At 35.6% G+C, this 14,111-nt stretch overlaps 1 long non-coding RNA gene across 1 annotated transcript; it reads left to right on the top strand.

The window, feature by feature from the left end:
• The first annotated feature begins 1,343 nt into the window (after positions 1-1,343).
• LOC121065584 lies at positions 1,344-13,236 on the top strand. The gene is made up of 2 exons (XR_005817164.1): positions 1,344-1,432; positions 12,748-13,236. It is a non-coding gene; the product is annotated as an uncharacterized LOC121065584 (long non-coding RNA).
• The last annotated feature ends 875 nt before the right edge of the window (positions 13,237-14,111 follow it).

Below are 14,111 nucleotides of genomic sequence, written 5' to 3'. Positions count from 1 at the left end.
GAATTTGGTTTGAACTTAATTCTAAGTGAGAAGCTAATTTCCACGTGAGGCTCAAAACAGACAAAAAATGTTGCTCAGCTATTAATACCAGTATTTGTCAAAAATGCATCAGTAGTTAGGCAGATCTTACTGCCTAACCAAAGAGTGAGATTGTTATACATTCTTTAAAGGATGGCTCACAGATAAGCTGTTTGTGGGTTTTGGAGGCCATAGGCAAGATGAATGTATGCACAGTCTTTGCCAAGGAATCCTTTGAAAGGAAAGTGCTTGCTCATTCCCAAGAGAAATCATGAGATTGATGAAGAGGTCAAAGGATCAGCATGCCCATCCACCATTCAAACAAACCTTTTCCAGTATATGGAGTATTTCCAGTACTTCTCTCATCACTTTGAACGGCATCCCAAGTGGAGTCACAGGTTGTTCTCATGAGTGAAAAATAAGCAGTACAGACTTATTTATTTACGAACAAGTGTCATCATAAATCAGGCAATATGACTGAGATACTTACTTTAATTTAATTAGTAGACAAAATAATTTTTAAATCAGAAGACTCACAAAGCATTAAATCCTTGGGGAGAAGGTTACTGGAGCCTGTTTTACCTCTAGCCTCACTTAGAAAGGTAACTAGAAGGACTCAGAGATGAACTGTTTTGGGAAGGTCAACACCGTATGATTGAGGAAGACATTCAGACGCTACCCACAGCAGGGGATTGGTCTGTCCCATAAACATACCAGTAGTATGGTGATATAACTTTTGCCAAATTCTCTGCCTGGGAAAAATAATTAACACCAACATAGTGTCACTAGTTCATCTAAGATAGAAGGATAAGTTAATTATTTAATTTGAACAGGCACTCAGGAGACTGCAAATTTTATTTCCATAAACGATGTGGACACACACACAATCACAGTTAATTTCCCAACCATGTGTTGTCATTAAAAGGGCATTTAGTTGCAGCTGTCATGAAATTTCCATGTACCATGAAAGTAATTATTGACCTGACATCTAATGTCACTGGTGGATCGACCCTTGCACCTTGCTAAGGGAATCATCCCTGAGATTCCCCAGCTGTCTTTGAATTTGTGGCACTATGAATATCTGTAAAGAAATTCAGCACTTGAAAAAGAAAGGAGAAACCAAATCACCAAAGTTATCACCAGGAAAAAAACAAAACAAAACAAAACAAAAAAACGCTTCAGCAAAAAGGCTAGATGCTTGCTAAAAAATTGGGAGCAACATGATTCACCTCTCCTCCCACTCAAACCTTCACGCACACACAAAAGAGAGGGAGAAAGGGAAGGAAGAGGTGGGGGGAGGAGAGGGGGAGGGAAAGAAGAAAACAAAGAAACTAAGGTTCAGCTGAAATTTAGCCCTTATCATCCCAGCTATGAGGACTGAGGAGGATTCATTGAGAACTAGCTAGATAAAAAGGTATGTTTTCCCTTCAGAAAGACCTTGGTAGTCTGGATCTACCCTGACTGAGTAGCAGTGATGACCTAGAGAAGCAAACAGCAGGGCTCAGAATGGATGTTCTTCATTGCAGATTGCTTTGCTAGAAAAGTTAACTAAACAATCAAAGAAATATGAGGATTTGGCTTGAGACTCTCATTCAAAGTTAATGGAAGCCCCAGACCTAGTGAATTATGGACTCCATCTGCTGCTATTGACTCTCAGTGAGTTGGAAGTAAATATAGTCTCTGTGTCTTACGCAGATAAGCCATGTGTTTTTCTTGTTATTTTTCCAGTTTTCACAAGTATACTTAATGCAAAATGCAATGTTGTTGTTTGCCTGATGTTCCAACTGGTTGTGGGGTGACACAGCACAAGAAAGTTCTGAAAAAATAAAAAATAAAAGGTTTATCAGCTACATCATTTGAAATAGCAGCTACTTTTGCAGATATAAAATGCATTCTATTGCTATCTCTGCCTCAGACTTCTGAACTCCTCTAGTGAGAAGCAGCAAGGACTTCATAGTCCAAAGAAAGTAACAGTAATATAACAGTATCTAAATGGTAGATATTAAGAGCAAATATATATATAAGTAGATAATACAGAAGTAAAAGTACTAAAATTTGTTTTGAGGTATCCTGTATAGAGCCAAAAAGAAAACAGAACACAAGCCTCAAGGAACCATTGAAATGGGAAGAATCCTGTTTTGATTATTTGAACATTCACTGTAGCATTGTATGCCAGTTGATGTAAGGAAAAGCAGATTTAGCTTACAAGAACTGCTAAGTATTGTTTCAGATCTTGGCAGTACTTATTTACTCTTTCACCCATTTAAGAGAGTAAAATTTAACAGTAATCACATAGCTTTTTTCCAGATCAATAAAGTAAGTGATTTTGTGTTCCTGTTCAACAATTCCCAAACAGTCCTTTGTAATCTATGCAATCACTAAAAAGTCCAGGAAAAAAAAAAAAAAATCTTTCCTTTCTTTTTTTCCTTTCCTTTCCTTTCCTTTCCTTTCCTTTCCTTTCCTTTCCTTTCCTTTCCTTTCCTTTCCTTCCTTTCCTTTCCTTTCCTTTCCTTTCCTTTCCTTTCCTTTCCTTTCCTTTCCTTTCCTCCTTTCCTTTCCTTTCCTTTCCTTTCCTTTCCTTCCCTTCCCTTCCCTTCCCTTCCCTTCCCTTCCCTTCCCTTCCCTTCCCTTCCCTTCCCTTCCCTTCCCTTCCCTTCCCTTCCCTTCCCTTCCCTTCCCTTCCCTTCCCTTCCCTTTTCCCTTCCCTTCCCTTCCCTTCCCTCCCTTCCCTTCCCTTCCTTTCCTTTCCTTTCCTTCCTTTCCTTTCCTTTCCTTTCCTTTCCCTTTCCTTTCCTTCCTTTCCTTTCCTTTCCTTTCCTTTCCTTCCTCCCTTCCTTCCTCCTTCCCTTCTTCCCTTTCCTTCCCTTCCTTCCCTTCCCTTCCCTTCCCTTCCCTTCCCTTCCCTTCCCTTCCCTTCCCTTCCCTTCCCTTCCCTTCCCTTCCCTTCCCATCCCTTCCCTTCCCTTTCCGCTCCTTTCCTTTCTTTTCCTTTCCTTTCCTTTCCTTCCCTTCCCTTCCCTTCCCTTCCCTTCCCCCCTTCCCTTCCCTTCCCTTCCCTTCCCTCCCTTCCCTTCCCTTCCCTTCCCTTCCCTTCCCTTTTTCCCTTTCTCTTCGCTTCGCTTCGTTTCTCCTCTCTTCTCTTTTCCTCTCCTCCTCTTCTCTTCCTGTCTCGTCTTTCATTTCTGGTCTGGATTTTAATTTAGGTCTCCCTCTAAAAGTCTTTTTGTTCTTAGAAGGTGTGTTTTGCCATTATTGTATTCCCTGAGTTGCATATTCAGAAAGAAAGAAAAAAAATACATATATATATATATATATATATATATATCTATCATCTAGTACGTCTGAGATCTGTTCCTGGGACTCATTAAGAAATGCAATGGATCCATGAAAACAGGCTTTTAGACTATGGAAGAAAAGTCCTTGGAATAAATTTGACGTCAGAGGAAAATTAAACATAGCATGACTTCACCCTCCCACAGCCCAACATTTCTAGAAACTCTCCCATCTGATACTAGAGACAAAGTGGATAACAGGGATATGGCTGATTTTGCTGAAAACAATTTCATGTATACATTTACTCTAATAAAGAATGAGTGAAGGGCTGTTCTGCACATGGGCAGCTATTTTAAGCTTACTTCACTGTGCTCATTGAAGACTAGTGGAGAACAGAGAGCATGTAGAAAAGAGCACATGGAAAGCATCATAGAATCATAGAGTCATAGAATGGTTGGGATTTGAAGGGAAGTTAAAGATCATCTAATTCCAATCCCCCTGCCATGGACAAGGACACCTTCCTCTAGATGAGGTTACCCAAAGTCCCATCCAACCTGACCTCGAACGCTTCCAGGGACGGGGCATTGACAGCTTCTCTGGGTAACCTGTTCCAGCGTCTCATCACTCTCAGAGTAAAGAATTTCTTCCTCATATTTAATTTAAATCTACCCTTTTTTAGTTTAAAGTCTTTACCCCTTGTTCTATCACTACACCCCCCAAAAATGAGTCCCTCCCCAACTTTCCTGTAGACCCCTTTTATGTACTGGAAGGCTGCTATAAGGTCTCCCCAGAGCCTTCTCTTCTCCAGGCTGAACAATCCCAACTCCCTAAGTCTGTCTTCATAGGAAAGGTTCTCCAGCTCTTTGATCATCTTTGTGGCCATCGTCTGGACTCCTTCTAATATGTTTGTATCCTTCTTGTGCTGGGGGCCTCAGAGCTGAACACACTACTCCAGGTGGGGTCTCACGAGCAGAGTAGAGGGGAAGAACCACCTCCCTCGACCTGCTGTCCACGCTGCTTTTGATGCAGCCCAGGATACAGTTGTCTTTCTCAGCTGCAAACACACATTGCCAGCTCACGTTAAGCTTCTCATTCACCAGCACTCCCAGGTCCTTCTCCTCAGGGCTGCTCACAATCCATTCTCCACCCGGTCTGTATTTGTACTTGGGATTGCCCTGGCACAAATGCAGGACCTTGCACTTGGCCTTGCTGAACTTCATGATGTTTTCAGAGGCCACCTTTCAAGCCTGTTGGGGTCCCCCTGGATGGCATCCTTTCCCCCAGCAATGTAAACTGCACAACACAGCTTGGTGTCATCAACAAACTTACTGAGGGTGCACTCAATCTCTCTGTGCATGTCACCAACAAAGATAGTAAACACCACCAGTCCCAATACTGACGCCTGAGGAACACCACTCATTACTGATCTCCACTTGGACATTGGATCTTAATCTTCATCAAATTTATAATGATTCAATCTTTTCATTTTAATGCATATGTTTTAAATATTAAAGATAAAAAGAGAACATGAACTACAATAATTGCTTTTCTAAATTTTTTTTGGAAGTTCCAATCTTTGCAAGTTAAAAGAGGTGGAGGCTGTGGGACAGAGTCTCAACTAGAGTAAATTAAAGTCAATGGAGTGAAGCTTAGTGATTAAGCAATAATTTGTTTCTTTGTTATTTATTATGTACTTGCCAGTTTAATGAACTTATGGTAATCTTTTAGGCAATATCTAATGCAACTTAAGGTGTTATATGTGCTCCATCACTGCACCATGAAAGCAGTAGATTTTTTTTAAACTGTGCAGATTTTGATTCTTAAACAAATTGTTCTGAATCCCACATTTGGGAATACAATTTTTCTATTACTTCACCAGTTTTACTATTCTAAGAAAATTAAGCAGTATATTAATAACCAATTTTATAATGCATTTTGTATAGATAATAAACTTTCAGACTCTTGGAAAGATGTGTCACACAAAACAGTTCAGTACAATGAAAAAACGTGTTTTGACTCTGTCGCAAGCCCTTGTGAAAATCACAGACATTGGACAGTGTTTTCCTATCAAGTCTACAACACTACACTACGTATTGTAATATGAATACTACTATCTAAAAAGAGTTAAAACTTCCACTTAAGTTTCATGATGACGTATTCCAAAATAAATTAACTATACTGCATATTCTTTCTTAAAATAAAGTAGTTCAAACTGTTATAAAAGTAATACCTTTTTATTACTGTTAATAATCAATGTTTGTCTTTGCCAGTTCTTAGCCAGTTTGATGCTGCTTTCTTATTTTCAGGCCAGCAGACTGACTGGCAAGCAAACCAAACAGCTGCACGACCTGCTAGCTTCAGTTTAAACTTTGAGTGTTCAGCTCTTCTGAAAATCAGGTCAGACAGTTGAGGTCAGAATCTGGACTGCTCTCAGTTCCCTACCATACTAATTTGGAGTGTGCTAAAGAAAAAACAAAGCAGCTGATTGATGAAGTCCTTTCTGTCTTTAAAGCTTGTAAAATTATTGCTAATGATTATTTATTTATTTATTTATTTATTTATTTATTGTTAATACAAGAACACAATTAACTTTTTCAAGATGTAAGCAAATATAAATAAAAACAACATTTGTCTTTAATATGTTGATTTACCTTCTGTAAGTTTGTGTAAATGATATTGATGCAAGAGATCATATAGATGTCACTATTTTTGAGTGCGACTGTTTGGAATTGCTTTGCCAACATATTTTTAGGTGAATAAAGTTCATTCTGTTTGTACTGAAAATTAATTTTCCTAAAAATCTATTTCTGACATTAAAGTGATTTCACTTGGAAAATTAGAAATTTCCATTCATTTTCATTTCTTCTATTACTTCATTTGACTAAGCAGACACGAGTACAGAGAAAGTAATTTAAAAAATGTAAATATGGGAAATTTCTCAGAGTCTGTATGTACATTCAAAGGTAAAAAGTTGGAATTCTTTAATGAATAAACCACGAAAAAAAACCTGTCAAGAAACCCGTTTTTTTTTTCAAAAAAAAAGTAAAAATTTTGCAAAGTAAAAATTATCAATTCCAACTGGTTTACTCAAGTTTCAAAATTATTATCAACTCATGAGCTAAATATGCTAAATATTTCATTCAGAAAACATCCAGCCTCCTGTCCCTGTAGTTTTTATTTCTAGATTCCAGTAATCCATAGTTGGGTGATTTGGTACATTGAAATTTGATTTAAATTCTGATTATTCACATTCACTTTCTAAATGACTCTCTATGTTCAATACATATACCTACACTCTTTTATAACATTTTCATAAAATAACTTTTGGGTCAGATTCTGATTTCAGTTACCTAACTGACACTCCAGATATATAACTGCATCTACGTGTGTGCATACAGAGTTAAAAGAGAAAAAGAAATAATTACAGTATTCTTTTAGTCTTAAGAATATGAAAAGCACCTTCTAAAAACAGATAACATCTAACATCAAGAAACAAAAGATATTTTTTTGAAGCTGAAACAAAAGAATGGTTTTGCAGCAATCATTGAAAATAACATTGAGATTATATTTAATTCATTTATTAGGAAGAACTCCTCAGGCACAGGGAAAACCAGACTTTCTTGCTTTATTTTCACTCCTAAACCCCAGAAGCATGATCAGTATCTAAAATGACAACTCTAAGGTTCTTTTACTTTGTTATAAGTATTTGAGTGTAAATGACTTCATATTTTTAAATATTCCTGGCCTAAGAAGAGGTAATAGACTGAGCTTGATCAATACGTTTCATCTTGATTCAGTCTTGCTTCCTGTTCCACTCTGACCATCTGACCTCTTTTTTTTTACTCCAGAAGTTATCCTTTTGCAGCACATGCTACATATATCACTGGCCAGCACACTTCAATTAATTATGTTTTCCTGAAGAAGAAATGAGACAAGAAACTAGGCCAATTATTAACTGTTAACCAACAGAAACACATTCACACTAGTTGTCCCAAATGTTCCCTGTGTCTCTGTTTAAAATTAATCCATCAGAAAATCACATGGAGGATGCTCAAGACCCCCCTCTAATTATTTAAAATTATGTCATTAAATCAGACAACTGCTGGCACTGCAACTCAGCAGGCGCTAATTTAACCCATATGTTTTGGGAATGTTCCTACACCCATTTGTCCTAGCCAGAATTTATGCAAGAATTATTTTTTTCCCTATAAAATAAAATTTGTATTACAAGCTAACCATACATTTTTAAGTCTGATGGATTCTAAATGGAAGCTGCATAAATATGAGAAAAACTTTAGCTCAGCAAAACATATAATGACTTCTTGGAGACTAATGTTGTAGAAAGGAAGATCCAAAAAGTGCCAAAAATCTGAAGGCTGGAGCACAGGCATGGAAGTCCAGTACACCATGGAATTATGTTTCATAAAAAATATAATCAAGATAAAATACTACAGATATATTACATTAGTCTGGAAATACTTTACTAAAAATATTAATGTGTGCCTTCATCTCAGCCTCATTTTCACATTCTCTTTCTCCAGTTCTCTTCTTTTTCTTCATACTATTTCTTTCCTCGTTTTTTCCTGATTTGTCACATTTTTAATAACTTCCCATATTTCTCTTCTGTTTTATCTTCTCATATTACTTCCTAGTCTTTTCTATGTTCAGTATACCTTCCTTTGAAATCTTGTCATGAAGTAAAGGGATAAAATATGTTTAATGCCTAACACCATTTGGATTTTTGTAAGCCAATGTTTTCAGTACACACAATGCAGTGTAAATAACCTATTTATCAGCTTTTCACACTACTACTTATTCCAAAATGCTTAAGAATTGTAACTAGGACAAGTAACTACTGATTAAATTATGGTGATGCAATAATGAAACTGATTTTTTTCACATTTGGGATTTTTTTTCTTAAAAGCAATAAAATTTTGAGTTTATTAAAATTAATACTGAAGAGAAAAAAAAATAAAAAAAAAAGATTTCTTAGTTGTCTATTTACTATGTGGTTAAACATAATGCCAAAAAGATAAAGCAGGAAGTACTTACCTACACAAAAATATATCCTCATTATTTATAGTTTTGTTTTTTACTGTGATTGTATCAGTGCATGATTTAGGTGGTTTATTTGTTTTATTGTTGATCTTGTTTTTTGTTTGTTTCTTTCTGTTTTGTTATTGTTTTTGTCTCTGAAACAACAACTTGCCATCTGGACATGCTAAAAGTGCATAAAATAAATAAGACATGCAGAAACAATAACCTCATTCTTCAAACTTTCTTCATTTGGGTCTATACATTTTTATGCAATTTGCACTCCTCAACTATCATTTGGATTTTGTTTTTGTAATTGTTCATCATCATGAGACTTAGGTATATAATTCTGTATTAATAAACACTTCAGCCAATTAAAGAATAGGTATCTCTTTAAAGGAAATCCAGGGGATGTATGCAGTTTAGATTAGGATATTTTTCTTCATTCTTACAAGCAAATTGAGAATTGTAAACAACACTTTTTTTAAGAAAAATCAAAATACAATATTAATAAAGCAAGCCCATTCTTTTGACTATTCGACTTTTCCACAAATTTAATGTTCTTGTCTATGTCATATGATAGAGAACAACAGTGAACTTGATTAAAGCTTGGTTACAAAATCTGATACATGAGACTAAAATCTTGGTGCCTCAAGGGAGAACTTCACTAAGCCACAGGCTTTGGGATCTCATCCCAGGCAAACCATTCCTTCCTTTGCAGAAAGAGTTTTGAGATCTTACAGCCTGCATTCCAGTAAAGTTCTTAAAGCCTTAACTGGCAAAGGCTTTCCTTAATTCCTTTACAAAGTATTAGGTGAACATTAGTCTCTTCTCTCCCTGATTGACGTGAAGTTAACAAAAGACAACAACAGTGGAGACAGAAACTGGAATTTAAGAAAGTAATGGATATGTATCTATAGTTATTTCCATAGAAAATTCCCAAAACTGGACTGGCTGAACAAATGGTATGAAAAGCTGAGAAATGGAGTCTCTACAGTAGCTGCAGGGGGAGAAGAGCTTACCCATAAGCTGATTCTGCTATGAAAACTTGAAAGTTACTGATTGCTTTAAAAACAGTCAAGACAAACTCTAAATCCCTACTGAGTGCTCATCTCCCTTCACATACTCTCAGTGGAGATATATGTTACCATCTGTTTAAAAAATTCACCTGTACAGCTGTTTTCCTCAGGTAGAACATCAGAGATAAAACCAGATATGAATATTTTCATTGGGTTACTTAAAACATGACTAAAAACTAGAACAGCAAAGACATACTATAATTTATATATCTTTTCAGAAATTATTTACAATTTTTCCTTCTCCTCTGAGCAGCTGTAAAACGTTCTTGCATTCCTTTCTTATGCCTAGTGAGATCCAGGAAGGACAGCTTTGCCTCAGCTTTGCCTCAGGGGACACATGGCATGACACACATATGATACAGCATACTTTCATGAAGGTGAATATATATTATCTTGTTAAAAAAAAAATATATATATATATAAAAAAAAAATAGGACCTGATTAATGAAATAAATAGGTTATATTCCACTAAATACAATTAAGTTTTATTTAGTTCAAATCTAGACATCTAAACATCTAAAATTCAATTTAATGTTTCCCTGCATGTGTCTTCTCCATGTCTGTCTTTCTGCAGACTCTAACAGTGTTTCATTCCACAGGTTATGTTGGATTATTTTATATCTGCCATAGTGAGGAGCTTCTGATACACAATAAATAATTTTTCTGTGGTACTTCAGGTTTTTGACAGAATCCATTTGGAGTTTGCATTAAATATCTTATGACTCAGTTTGAACCCTAATAAAATCAACAGAAAGTCTCCCAAGTATGTGCACTGGAATTATATTTAATCTTTGTTTTTGTAGGCTGTGGTTTTCCAAAGCATCTCTCCTCAACCTCAGTTTTGAGGAGTTTGTAGTAAAAATGCATGTTAGTACATGGTCTTGAACTGAAAACATGCTTTTATAAATATAAAAATAAGTTTTATATTAACCACTTAGCTGCAAGGTAAGTGTCAGATACAAAAATGGGTAGTGGAAATGGTTGGAGTAAATTCTTTCTGAAGCATTGCCACTCCTATTGTCTAATCCTCTTCCCCTCTCCACAGGACTTTTATTGCACAATATATCTTAAAGCAAAATTCTTCTTTAAGATCAATAGAAAGAAATAGGAAGAGTATAACAAAGAAACACTCTCTTTGGAATAAACATTGTTTACAGATCATTTTGTAGTCTTACTGTAGAGTTGGTTTCATAATCCAGAGCTGGTTCAGAGCTTTTATTAATCATTCACTATCTGGATCGACTAAAAAGAATGTAGCTGTTTTAGCTAAAGAATGCAGAAAGAAAAATGAAAAACAAAATGGTTAAATGAGCAATACGATTTTTTTCCTTAAGCTGTTTTAGAAAGTACTCTTGAAAATAGCATACTGTGAGTTGATCTTAATCATATGAGGACAGATCATGTTAAAAAAAAAAAAAAAAAAAAAAGCCTAGCGATCTAATTCCAAACTTCAGAAGGACTGTGAATCCTGTTAAATTTTCATTTCCATACTTCCCAATTATTTTTATATTGTAAAATTTACTTTTGATGATGCTCAGAACCATAAATCATTTTATTTTACAGCCCTTCAGTCTTAGGATTTATGAATACAGAAGAAAATCTGTTTCCTATTTGTATGCTCTACTGTTTGGAATTACATACTAGCAGAAGAAAATCTTTCCTTACACAATCGTGATAACACAAAAATATATGAAAGTGTCCTTGCTTCGGTATGACTAGTCAGTCTCAATTGGGAAGATCTGGTATGTTATTTTACTTGAACTTTGAACTATAAGTTCTTGGTTTAGAAAAAGAAGAATGGTATTACAATATATATATGGGTCATTTACTCCATTCTGTTTCTGTTTTGTAACTGCAATTTACTGTGAGACTCACAGGCAGAGGATCGACTGTTCCCAGTTTAACATGAATTTCTATCAACTTTATCTCAGTTAATTCCCAGTCTAGGCACTTGTTCTCTTAGGTTTTAAAATCTTTGTTTATTTATTTATGTTCAGTCCAAAATTCTACTGTGGACCTCAGTTACTCTTTTCCAATGCAAATAACTATGCATTTGTCAAGAATGTGTCATTTAAAAGTAAAGAATTTTCATCAAAAAAAAATCTCCGTCTCCTATCACTGCATTCGAAGAAGCTTGCTGCTTTTCAAGTATATCACAGAAACACTTACTAAATATACCTGTCTTCCTTGCATTAGCTTTAGAAAAGTCTCTGTCTAACAATGGGGCTAAATTATTATAAAGTTTTCTTTTGTTTCTAATACACTTAAACATTTAAATAATTTGGAAGAATATGTGTACAATTTATATAGATTTCATTGACCCAACTGGAATTCTGTAGTGTAACAGCCAACCAAGATGCTTCTGCAATTACTGGATTTTTTTTTATAAAGATATGTGATCCTTTACATGCTGAAAATTTAGATCTGTGAGCAAGAAGGGTGATATCAAAGGTCCATCAGGTATCTATTCAAGCCATTAGTGAAGACAAATTAGTCTCTGAAGGCTGTGACAAATACAAGAAAATGTAAGTCTCTTCATTTTATGGTGTCTCTTCCTACGGGATTTCATGGAAAACTTTTAAATATAGTTACTTGGGTTTGCTTTCAATGAAATTGAAGAACACATCTTTAGTCTTAGACATATCAACCATTCTTCTGCTGTCAGACAAGACAATTTCATAAGAGCACCACAAGCTTCACAATTCTGCCCTGGACTGACTAGGTAAAAAAAAAAAAAAAAAAAAAAAAAAAAAAAAGAGAAAGATAAGGAACACGTGAAATCAAAAGAGTAAAATATCCAAAGTGTAATTTTCTTCTCTTTTAAAGTTATGAGAAGACTAATATAAGCTAGGAACATCAGCAGGATTTCCAGGGTCTTGATCCTACAACGTTTTCTGTTGAACAGCCTAAGGTACCCACAGAAGACCACTGAAATCAAAAAGTTACACTCTAACACAGATGTCTGCCCAATTTCCATTGCAACACAAATGCAATGAATTGGGGGGGGGGGGAAGTAAATGAAGTAATGCTTATTTTACAAAGCAGTAATTAAAATAATTGACATTTTCATTCATTCACATGTATAATTAACCAAAAATCCATTCTTAAAGCATAATTTATCTCTTGCAAAATATGTGCTTTATACTGATGTGTGAATGCCCTAATGCTTGCATCTAAATGGCATTCCTGTTCACTAATCCTTCTGTTAAGTGATGTTTCAATCAATGGCACTCCAGTTTAGTTTCACATACTTAACAGGTTACATCATCTTTCCACAGATACCTCCCTCACAGTTTTCACAAAGATTTAGAGGAACTTCTGTTTTTCTTTGGCTTTTTTTCAGAGACAGAAGTTGAAGCAGGGCATGTCTATGATGCACTGTGGGGTACTGCACAGAATTTCTGAAGTCCTGCCTCTCAGCACCTCCTGATTTCATGGAGAAGACTCATACCACTTCATCTTAGCAGTCTCCCCATGGGAGGTTTCCATCTAGGCATGCCCAATGAGAAACCAGGTTACCAAATGTGCACTATTGGTTACATAACAGTTTTTCTGAGCATGTATTATAATCTATTTCAATAGTTTCTTCAGGATATGGATCTTTTCCATAACTGTATATACAACTACTGAGGTGGTATACATTTCAGGATTTGACACTAAAATGCCTGGGAATAAAATAGAAGATGGGACAACTTAGCTTGACTGAATCAAGTTTTTATATATAAATATGTATTGCATAAATGCTGTCAGCACTGAATATCTCTGGTCGTGAGACAAAAGCTGAATAAACATTAATTGATTTCAATTAAATTAATAAAAAACATGTTGAATTTAATTAGTTCCAAGAGAAAAAATGACTAAACACCCAGGCATAGTTAAATATCCTTGTCCAACAAAGGCCATACATGGTATAATAAAGTAAAAGTCAGTTCAGAGACTGAGGGATAAAATTGCTGATGTACTAACCTTCATTCATTTCTTAAATACAACCATTCACTGGCACAATTTAACCTTAAATTCTCGCAGAGCACAAAGCCAAGAACACAAAACGGAGCTAGTATGGACCTTCCAGATGCCTGTCTTCTAGCAGATAATGATCCTGCAGGGTGAGGGGGGTTGGAAATAGATGATCTCTAAGGTCCCTTCCAACACAAACCATTCTATGATTCTCTGATCTTAAACAGAGAATTGTTCCTTTGCTTATTCCCTTCAGAGCAGATGAAAGTGTATTCAATTTAGACAATTATACAAGTCTTATTCCATTTCTGCTATTTCTCATTCAGCATCAGAAAATCATCTCTTTAATCCCTTGGATTTATGATGTTATTCTGCATCACCACCTTGGTCAGTTTCTTACTTACCAGTCTTGGTTAGAAAGGTTTTCCCACAAACATTTCCATTACTATCTCATGATGCTCCTCCACTCTGTTCCTTAAATGTATCATTTAGCTAAAAATTGCTACATAAAATTATATAAAATATAGCAATGCTGAGCAGTGTGTCCCTGCAATTTACCATGTGTAGCATATTTCTTGTCTTAAACTGCATTCTATAGCTCAGAGGCTATTTTGTGCCCTAAAACACCTGGCATGCTGTGGTTCTGGTCCACTGAATCAGGTGCTATTTAATGTAAGGCATTGATTTGGGTTTTTGTTATTAAACAAACATTCTGTCTACCTTCATTACAGTGGAAGAGTTATCTGAATA

Source organism: Cygnus olor, chromosome 1 (genome assembly GCF_009769625.2).
Source record: "Cygnus olor isolate bCygOlo1 chromosome 1, bCygOlo1.pri.v2, whole genome shotgun sequence".
Classification (NCBI taxonomy): Eukaryota; Metazoa; Chordata; class Aves; order Anseriformes; family Anatidae; genus Cygnus; species Cygnus olor.
The sequence above is the reverse complement of the archived record's forward strand: the minus strand, read 5'-3'. Positions and strand labels throughout refer to the sequence as shown.